The sequence below is a fragment of the Canis lupus genome, chromosome 1, assembly GCF_011100685.1.
Source record: "Canis lupus familiaris isolate Mischka breed German Shepherd chromosome 1, alternate assembly UU_Cfam_GSD_1.0, whole genome shotgun sequence".
In the NCBI taxonomy this organism is placed as follows: domain Eukaryota; kingdom Metazoa; phylum Chordata; class Mammalia; order Carnivora; family Canidae; genus Canis; species Canis lupus.
The window spans coordinates 96,224,014-96,233,393 of record NC_049222.1 but is presented as its reverse complement, the minus strand read 5'-3'; positions in this window follow the sequence as shown (position 1 = coordinate 96,233,393).

Below are 9,380 nucleotides of genomic sequence, written 5' to 3'. Positions count from 1 at the left end.
TAATGGCACTCATCTTTACACCAAAGAATTTGCTTAATGCTTCAGCTTTAACTTTTAAAAATTCTTCCATAATTCTTTCCTCTTCACAGGCAGGAAGGTGAAGTGAGGTAAATCAGGTATTCCTGCCTAAGGGATATGGAAACCGAGGCACCAAGGGATTCAGGGACATGCCCAAAGTCACATGGCAAATGAGAGGCAAACCAGGAGCAGATTTGCTCTCCTGGATCAGGAGATTTTCTGTTGGCCAACTTCATCCTATCAAATGGAGCATTTCATGACAGCTGCCTTGGATGGTGCTTCTTTACAAATATATACAGTGCATCCAGCTACTACTTCCTGAGGGGGTGTGTGTGTGTGTGCGTGTGTGTGTAAGCCTTTAAGGAGTTGAGGAGACAGCAATGGAGACGTGACATCTGCTTTTTTTGTGTGTGTGTGACATCTACTTCAAAGGAGCATACAGTCCAGGTGTGGTGGTAAACATGCAATATTTCATGCAATGTGAACATGCAATATTTCTTTTTTTTTTTTTTAAGATTTTTTTTAATTTTTTATGATAGTCACAGAGAGAGAGAGAGAGAGAGAGGCAGAGACACAGGCAGAGGGAGAAGCAGGCTCCATGCACCGGGAGCCCGATGTGGGATTCGATCCCGGGTCTCCAGGATCGCGCCCTGGGCCAAAGGCAGGCGCCAAACTGCTGCGCCACCCAGGGATCCCACATGCAATATTTCATGCAATGTGAAAAGTAATGTGGCAACACCACTCGGAGGGACTTCACAGGTGTGGTGGAAATTGAGCTGGGGTTGGCAGTGAAGGAGCTTGTCAGAGACTGGGATTTGCAGCAGAAGGAGCTTCAGGTATGAAGTCCAGTCAGAGACCAGAGCATAGTGGTGGGAGAACAGACTGGCGGATGATGGCAGGCCGGGTGGGAGACAGTTCCAGAGAGCCTTCCATACACACGAGGGAACTGGGCCTTTGTTCCATATTCTAGACCTTCCCAGGCCTTTGTGTGTCTCTTCTCAGGTAAGTAAAAATTAATAGAAAGCTGATATCAAATTGCTGAATTTTTATTTTACCAAGTGAAAAACCAAACTACCATCATCTGTAATTCAACATCATTTTGTACAAGGAGCACCAGTGAGAATGTGGGAGGGGCCTAACTTTCCAGGAAAAAAAAAAACCCAAACAGTTGAATACATTTGTTTAGCTTTATGAAAACCTCACTATACTCACTGTTCTCCACTAATTTCACCAAGGCAGAATTTGGGGAACCACTCCTATAGATCACACTTCTCAAACTTCAATAAGGAAATATGAATCTTGTTGGAATGCCATTCTGATTCCCGGTGGGGCCCAAGATTCTATATTTCTAGAAGCTTGTGTCAGGTTCTCACTGCTGGAGCCCAGACTACACCTTCATGAGCAAAACTGAGTCTCCACCAGAAGAAACCAGGAGACTGGCTTTGATCATATTTGTAGTTTAAATAGTTAACCAGGTACATGAAAAAATGTTCCACGTCCCTTGACATCAGGGAGATATAAATCAAAACCACAATGAGATACCACCTCACACCTGTCAGAGTGGCTAAAATTACCAACACAGGAAACAACAAATATCAGTGAGGATGTGGAGAAGGGGAACCCTCTTGCACTGTGGGTGGGAATGCAAACTGGTACAGCCTCTCTGGAGAACAGTAAGGAGGTTCCTCAAGAAGTTAAAAATAGAGCTACCCTATGACCCAGCAATTGCACTACTGAGTATTTACCCCAAGGATACAGATGTAGTGAAACGCCGGGACACCTGCACCCCAATGTTCACAGCAGCAGTGTCCACAATAGCCAAACTGTGAAAGAAGCCATGATGTCCTCCGACAGATGAATGGATAAAGAAGATGTGGCCTGTATATACAATGGAATATTTCTCAGTCATCAAAAAGGATGAATACCTACCATTTACATCGACATGGATGGAACTGGAGGTATTAAGCTGAGTGAAAAAAGTCAATTGGAGAAAGATAATCATCATATGGTCTCACTCATGTGGAATACAAGAAATAGTGAAAGGGACCATAAGAGAAGGAGGGAAACTGAGGAAAAATCAGAGAGGAAGACAAACCATGAGAGATTCCTGACTCTGGGAAACAAAGGGTTGCTGGAGGGGAGGTAGGTGTGGGGATGGGGTCACTGGGTGATGATGGGCGCTGAAGAGGGCATTTGATGGGATGAGCACTGGGTGTTATACTATATGTTGGCAAATTCAATCTAAATTAATAAATAAAAAGTTAACCAGGAAGCCATGTGTAAAATTGGTTGTAAGTGAAATGCTCTTATAGTTGATCACACGACAAAAGCTCTGCAGATATGTATCTTGTGGGTTATGCAAGATTACTTCAGGCTAGCACTCTGATCCTCCGAGTCATTGCAGGAACCCCTCAAATGGCAAGAACACCTCAAAGATCCACAATAAACGCATTTCTTGAATTGACCGTGTGTATCTCTTCCTGACTTAATCTTTAGCTGTAGTAATAGAGACAGAATATTGGTGGAATTCTTGTAAGTAAGTACTATGTGTCAAGAACAGACTATCTACTGCCAAAAATAAAATGACTTAAAAATAGTGTAAATCAAACCAGCAGTAGTTGATTTGGTGCCATCGCTTCTCAGGGACTTGAACAATGATTGAATCCTGTACATTGAGAACAGACTGTTCCAGGCCAGGCCTTTGGAAGTTAACTTCAAAGCAGATGTTCTGGAAGCTTCTGTTACCATTACAGACAAGCTGTTCTCATTTTATAGAAAAACAAATACATAATAATAAATTATCATACTTACCTTAATGGCTTCACAAGGATTCATCAGGAAACATTCATAAAAGAGGGGATGAGAAGCTTTAAAATGTTCTTTTTAAAATAATATTTTTGGTACATCAGAAGCCCAGGACATAGTGGGCAATAACAGATGGCGAATCTTACAAATATCTTACAAATACAGGACAGGCTACCGGAACCCAAGGGAGAAAAATAACAAAATAGAATGACTTTGGGGTCAGTAATAATTTAAAAGAACCTCTAAGTTCAGTTTCGAGGGTATTCCTTAAAAGATTAATCCAGAGGGGCACCCGGGTGACTCAGTAGTTGAGTATCTGCCTTTGGCCCAGGGTGTGATCCCGAGGTCCTGGGATTGAATCCCACATTGGGCTCCCTGTGTGGAGTCTGCTTCTCCCTCTGCCTGAGTCTCTGCCTCTCTCTCTCTGTGTCTCTCATGAATAAAAAAAAAATCTTAAAAAAAAAAATCAATCCAGACATACTCCCTACAAAAACTTTAATAGGTGATTGTTTCCCCGAGGCCTATTTGAACACTAGCCCTTAAAGGACTTGCTACTTTTTAAGAGGCTCTTATATTCATTGGCCTTTTATTCCATAAGGGGGTGTCTGACACCCGGCTCACACAGTATTCTTGATGGATCGAAGCCCAACTTCGATAGTTTCCTGTTGTCATTAGACTTCGCTCGCTGGCATGCAGGGCAGCCTTTCCCTGGCCACGGGAAGACACCCGGGCAGACCCATGACTGTCCTGCCCGCTTTGGTAACAGGCGGGTCTTCAGACACCTTATGAAGCCCAGCCTCACTGCCGAGACAGCAGAGGTGTCAAACACAGTTCGAAACTGCAAAATACCAGCAATGCTATATTACCTACTAAAACCCAGGCTGGTGAAAAGAAATAGGGGAAGAATAAATAGGAATGTGTATATATGTATATATATATATATATACATATCTCTAAACTTTAGAAATGTCTGAGAGCTTTGAGCAGAGGTCCTCAAATACACCTTTGAAAAAAATGTTTAAAAGAGATCCCTAGTTTATCAAGTGTACAAAGAGCTGTTAGCCCTCTGCCTCTGAGCCCCCTGCCACAGAGCTGTGGTTGTTAAGTGGAGTCACAACGCCCAGGATGTTTACAAGCTGTGAGGACAGTACTAGAAATTCTTTTGACATTTATTTGTCCAAAAATGTGATACATTAACCTTTACTAGTATCTCATGTATTTATTTATTTATTTATTGTAAATAAAAATACAGGGTGCCCAGATTAAGCATGATTCTGGGAGTGTTTGTCCTCACAGACCCTTTCTGGACACAGTTAGCATTTGAATCAGTGGACTAAGGGAAGCAGACACCCTCCCCAATGTGGTGGGCCTCATCGAATCTGGTGAGGGCACAAATAGAACAAAAAGGTGGAAGAAAGGGGGAAAGCCCTCCCTTTCTGACTGCCTGAGCTGGGACACTTCATCTCGCCATCTCCTGCCCTCAACTGGGATGCATGCCATTGGCTCCCCTAGTTCTCAGGCCTTGGGATGTGGGCTGAGTCATACAGCAGGCTTGACTCTCCTGGGCCTGCAGCTTCCAGACAACAGATCGCGGGACTTGTCAGCTCCCACAGTTGCATAAGGCACTTACTCATCACTGACCTCAGTCTCTCTCTCTATCTACAGATATCCTCATGTCCCATTGCTTCTGTTTCTCTGGAGAACCCTGACTAATATGGCACAGTAACTTTGCAAGTCCACAGAGGACACCGGAGGAGCTCCCAAAAAGATAGCTATTGTTGATGGCATCGTGCAGAAGTCCAGAGCACCACACAGCCTCGTGCACGAGTGCTCACTGGAGAGTCTGACCATGTCCCGCTGCACTCCCAAGGCAAAACAACTCCCCTCAGTCCAGGCAGAAAACTCTTTAGTGCAGCTTCGGGATCTGCTGTCCCCGCAGGTAACTGCTGCTTGTGTGTCTATGCACAGCATCCTTCCCACGGTCACACACCAGCCATGCACCCCTCCCAGAATTACCCCACCCTTCCCCATGTTTGGACAGGGGGGTCACGAGATGACATTTCCTACAGCTGTTCCCCAAGCGATTCCGGGCAACTTCTGCAGCCTGGGATTTGAAGTCTTTGGGCCACCAGTTCCATGTTTACTTTTGAATTTTGTCTCCTCAATCCTCTAAATGAATTCACTTCGCCAGGGATGCAGCACCCCTTTGTGCTTCTCCCACGGTGGGAAGACCTCTGCTCTCCACTCTTGCTGTTGGCCCGAGCTCTGTCCCTGCCCCAGCCAGCTTCTCCTCTTGCTGAGACACCCCCCAGGTCTGCATGGTGACTGACTGCCATGTGTCCTCTGAGCTTCTTTCTTAGCCAGCTCTTTCTGTGCAGTCTACCTCTCCGCAGTGTCTATGGGCTGTTTCCACATTCAGAGTTTTAGTCTTTCCTTGTTGAGAAAATTCAAAACTCAAAAGGAGTTACCGTACCTTTATGTTATGTTTTCCTCACGGCTTGCAGCACAAAACTGGGTACCCAGTGGCAATTCGTGTTTACTGATGATTAGTGGGGCCTCCCTAACCCCCAAGCCCAGGTAAGGTGGCCTCTGAGCCTCAGCTGCCTGGGTGGTCAAGGTCCACGACCCCTTCCAGATTCTGCAGGATCCTCAGGGCGTCGGCCTTCACCATCCCCTTTGGTGCCTGCCCCCAGGTGAGCTGCCTGGCTGTGCAGAACGCTGACCCAGACATAAAGTCCAGCAAACAAACAATCAACTCGCACAAAGCATGGGAGAACCTGTAGGGCTTTGTGACAATCACAGGAGGTCATGCCTCATGTTGATCAGTGGCCAATTGGGCCTCCATCCCTTCCTTCCTTTCTCTTTATTTCCTACCCCACTTCCTGTCAAAAGCAACCCCCAGGATCCCACCCCCATCTCCTTGCACTTTCTCTGCAAAGCACCTACCTGCCTCTTTTTCTCACTGTCCTGGACCTGAAATATCACTGTTTTTAGGGCACTCCTGTGACCCCAGCAGCAAACCAGAAGTTATTTTCTCATAGAGAAAGTTCTCTCCCTCTCTCCTGGGAAATCGGGCATTGCTGTTAGGGAAAACATTTTTCTTTTGTTTTGTTTGTAACCTTGTTGCATTGAACTATATGCTTTTGTCAGGGGTGGTCCCTTTTGGGGCTTGTCCTTCCTCATCCCTCTTATTGGGCACCCTGACCACAGCACCTTGCTGTCCCCTGTCCCATCCTCAGGGTTTCGTCCAGGTGCATTTCCAAAGGAGGCTGGCTCTGGACTCCCCAGAACCTTGGGCTTTATTTGAGCACTTTCCCCACAGTACCCTTTTCCTTCCCGAGGGGGTTAAGATTCAGCAAATGGGAGACGGCACACATGGCAGTGGGTTACTGAGCTTAATTTATTAAGTCAACATCACCATCACTCCTTGGTGGCTGCTAGCATGACGACGCAGAGGCGGTCAGGGCGTGCTCTCCTGACTACTTAAGCAGTGTTCTCCGTCAGCTAACGTCATCCGCTCTCCCTTGCCCAGACTTCCACCACTTAGCTCCACTAGCTCTCCACATACCCTTTCCGCGTGTCTGTGCGGGCCAGTAGGAGCTAGATCCATGGAAAATACTGCCAACACCTTTAAACCAGTAGTATCTTGGGGCCGCTGGGTGGCTAGTGGTTGAGCATCTGCCTCTGGCTCACGTCATGATCCCTGGGCCCTGGGATCGAGTCCTGCATCGGGCTTCACATCACTTCCCAATTATGTAGATCAAGAAATTCAGATCAAGGGATGCCTGGCTGGCTCAGTGATTGAGCATCTGCCTTTGGCTCAGGTCGTGATCCGGGGTCCTGGGATTGAGTCCCCCATTGGGCTCAATGATCAGTGCTTCTCCCTCAGGGAGCCTGCTTCTCCCTCTGCCTGTGTCTCTGCCTCTCTCTCTGTCTCTCATGAATAAATAAATAAAATCCTTTTAAAAAATAAAATAAAAAATAAACCAGTCGTATCTTACCGTACCTGCCTGTAAGACAAGCCCATTCACATTCGTCTAATGAGACAACAGTACATGACTGTGTATTTGCTCTTATTTCTCTGCCCTCCCAGGCCCATCGAGTACCCAAACATCACAACCTTGGCAAGATTTTTCCTCTTTACATTTTTCTGGTGCGAATAGCCTGGAGGGCCCTATTCAAACCTAAACAACCCCTGACCCCTGCCCTGAAAATCACACAAAAACAAAAACCAAGAGGGTGCTGCCAATGATTCTCATTTCTGAGGGATAATTTCTAGTTTTCAAAAAGAGGTTTAATAGCTACCAGATTAAAAAAAAAATCTAACATGATTTTTAAACGAAAATGTTTTTTAAGATTTCATTTATTTGAGAGAGAGAGAGAGAGAGAGGGAGGGAGAGGAAGCACAGGCAGGGGGAGGGGCAGAGGAAGAGGGAGAAGCAGGCTCCTCACTGAGCAGGGAGCCCAATGTGGGAGTTGATCCCAAGACCCTGAGATCATGACCTGAGCTGAAGGCAGATGCCTACCTGACTGAGCCACCCAGGTGCCCCTAAAATAAGTTTTTAATGAATACCAACTGTGTCACAAGGTGACTGGACTTCAGAAGAGGTCATGTGTGGAACACCAACATGAAGGTGGAAGAGCAAGTCAGATATTAGCTGCTTTTATGTGGGAATATTTGCCCCTGGAAGGTGAGCAAAATAGTTACCACTCAACTATCACACGGCAGAAAAGTAGATGCTTCCACAGCAGCCTTCCTAAGCCACAGACGAAGTCACTTCTAAGATCTCAGATTCCCCGCTTTGCTCCCATGGTCAGAGATGCTCCAGCTCAACCCCCCTAGCCCCACTGGGGCAGGAACTGAAGACGGGGTCGCCCAGCCACCTCTGCAGTATTCTCCTTCCTACAATGGGCATAGGAAGTAATAAGATAGTGTCGCACTCGGCAGGGGAAGGGGATGTGCTGCTGGCTGGGCCACGTCGGGGACACATATACCTGCCTCGTTGTCCAGGCCACACCCTGCCCGTGGATCCTCCTCCTGGGTGGGTGGAGGGGAAGGGGGCTGCTCCTACGGCCGTGTCCCCATGAACCCCAGGCCTGCCAGCAGGCTCCCCTCCTGCTCCTGACCCCAGGGCTGCGGTGGGACCTCTGGGTTTTTGCAGCTTTCTCTCCATCAAGCCCTACCGGACAGCTGTCTTTCTGGGAATTCTCAGGAATTTGGTGTTCTGTGCCTTGACTCCTAACGTTTTTGAGTACAGTAACAGATTTATTTGGTACACGGGCACTTTATAGGATTTTGTGGAACGCTGTTGGGAGAGGCAGTCGCATTTCCCCCCACACAATGACGGAAGTGTCATGGTGTCTTTACGCTACATTGCTCTCGTTCTTAGTGAGTGTGGACTTGCTTGTTCCTGCCATTCTTTTATTTTTAAGGAGTAACATTCTACACACCATTCCGAGATCCTTGAAATTGTAAGGCAAAATGATGGAGGGAAAAGACATCCAATTGTGTTTAAATCCAAGTATTGACCCTGACAGCTCATATTAGCAATTAACGTGGAAGGTGCCATGGCCTCAGGTTTCCTCACTGTTCTGACGGAGGTCTACTTCTTCCGTAAAATAACTCAGATTTATCTTTCTTTTTAAAATAAGTCTCTTGTAAGTTTATTTAAAAATGCACTCTACCTCCATCACAGGGCTGGAACTCACGATCCAGAGACCAAGAGTTGCATGCTGTTCTGAACCAGATGCCCTTGATTTACCTTTCTTGCTATCATCTACTTGTTTTTTTTTTTAAGATTTTATTTATTTATTCAATTATTCATATTATTTATTATTTATTCAGAGAGAGGCAGAGACATGGGCAGAGGGAGAAGCAGGCTCCCTGCAGGGAGCCCGATGTGGGACTCGATCCCAGGATCCCAGGATCATGATCCGGGATGAAGGCAGACCCTCAACCATGGAGCCACCCAGGCAACCCCATCTACTTGTTCTTAATCTCCCTCCCAATACCACACTGTATATAGATGGTTCACCTCTTTTGGGGACAATGTGTCAAGGTTTCTTAGTACCTCCTATTTCACAGCTGTGAGAGGTGTCACATCTAGGTTCCTTTGGAGTGTTTACTCTGCACTGAAGAGCTCACAATTACCCAGTGCAACAAGACAGTTGTCCTCGTGTTTGGACACTGTATGAACACAACTGACATCTCCTGGGAGCTGACTCAGAGTAAGCTGGAGGACTCTAAAGCCCCCACTCCCACCCCTACAATATGTACTTATTGTATTATGTTTCTCCCAATTGTGAACTTGCACAGCTTTTATTTTTTATTTTTTTATTTTGTTTAACACAGGAATCTGACCTTACAAGGTATCCCTACTATACCCATGTTGGGTTCATTGCATCCATTCTAGGCTGTCAAATGCTTTGGGATCCTGGCCTCCTTGCAATATTTGAGTCCCCCACCCACCCACCCCACGCTTTGTATAACATTTGAAATGAGATGAGTTTGCCTCAGAGGCCTCACCCAGTCACTGATAAAATATGAAGAGAAAAGG